This window comes from Bidens hawaiensis, unplaced genomic scaffold (assembly GCF_021521415.1).
Source record: "Bidens hawaiensis isolate Kalapana, Puna unplaced genomic scaffold, B.hawaiensis_p1.1 tig00027565_1, whole genome shotgun sequence".
NCBI classification, from domain to species: domain Eukaryota; kingdom Viridiplantae; phylum Streptophyta; class Magnoliopsida; order Asterales; family Asteraceae; genus Bidens; species Bidens hawaiensis.
Genome location: NW_027494467.1, coordinates 184,763 through 186,156, shown reverse-complemented (window position 1 = coordinate 186,156; position 1,394 = coordinate 184,763).

Sequence of the window (1,394 nt, the reverse complement as noted above, 5' to 3'; positions counted from 1 at the left end):
ATTAGCTTGTTCTGAAATCGAAGTAATTTTTCTTGAAAAGGTGGAAAATGTTGGTGCATGATGCCAGTAGTTTATTTATCTCGTGTCTATTGTGTCTGAAATCGTTAAATTGTTCTTATGTTTTGTTGAATGTGTTAGTTTTATTATTGGGTTTAGCGAACTTGTGGAACGGCGAAGTTAGGAACAACTTCGCCTAGGGTGTTAGGCGAAGTTGTCGTATTATATAACCTAACTTGCGCCGTTAGCCTGGTAGACTTTTTGGCAGATCTGGTTTGTAAGCAGTTGAGATACTTGTTTGGTGTTTTGTTTCTTTACATCGATATAACAAGTAATCATTTTTTCTTACGTGTTTCGTGTTATTTACATGTCTTTCGTGTAATCACTCGTATCGTATACGTAGGGGATTCCGCAGCCTCGTGTTACGAGATACTCCTGTGTAGATCCGGCTGGGAACCTACAATTGGTATCAGAGCATTTGCTCGTGATTGTGTGGTTCGGGATTATCACACGAGTGTTAAAACTATTCCGCTAGACTTTTCACGGAATCGTGCCACGTCAAAAACCGTTCGTTCATTCCATTCCTACACCATATTACTTTGGTCGCACTCCATACTACCTCTTAAACCATTTGAAACCAGAAAAACAGTGCTCAAAATCATATTTCACTTTCAGCGAAGTGGCCGTCACTCGTCATTAGGGTTTCAGCGAAGTTATAAGAGGCGAAGTTATTATCTGGGCGAAGTTGTTAGCTGGGCGAAGTTGTTATCTGGGCGAAGTTAAGGGACTGCGAAGTTGTTCTCTGGCGAAGTTAATTAGTGAACTTAAGACCTAGCGAACTTAGTTTATTAATATAACTTCGCCATAAGCGAAGTTACTGTGTTGGTGAAGTTATCGTAACTTCGCTATCTACTGTTCACAGAATACCTTTTGAATTAGTCTCAGATCTCGTTTTGGTTAAGTATGACTTCGATAAACATCACTGAACTGGTAAAATTGGAAGTTGTAGCTGGCTCAGCGACTAAAGCTCCAAAGTTGCTTAAAGGCACTGATTTTGTTGCGTGGAAAGACATATTTGAGCAGTACATGAAATATCAAGATGCCAAGATGTGGGTATGTATTCAGGATGGATATATCCCTCCAACAACTATGTTAGAAGGTCGGGAGCAACTTAAGAAGTATAATAAGATGGAAGATGATGAAAAGAAGATGTATGAGGCAGAAAGTAAAGCACTGGCAGCAATAACCATGGCACTATATCAAGAGATTCTACACACGTTTAGAAAGTACAAGTCCGCTAGAGAATTGTGGGAAGCGTTAGAAAACCGCTATGAAGGAAATGTTGAAATTCGAAACTCAAAGACAAAATTGTTGAAAACTCAACTCTCGGTGTTCAA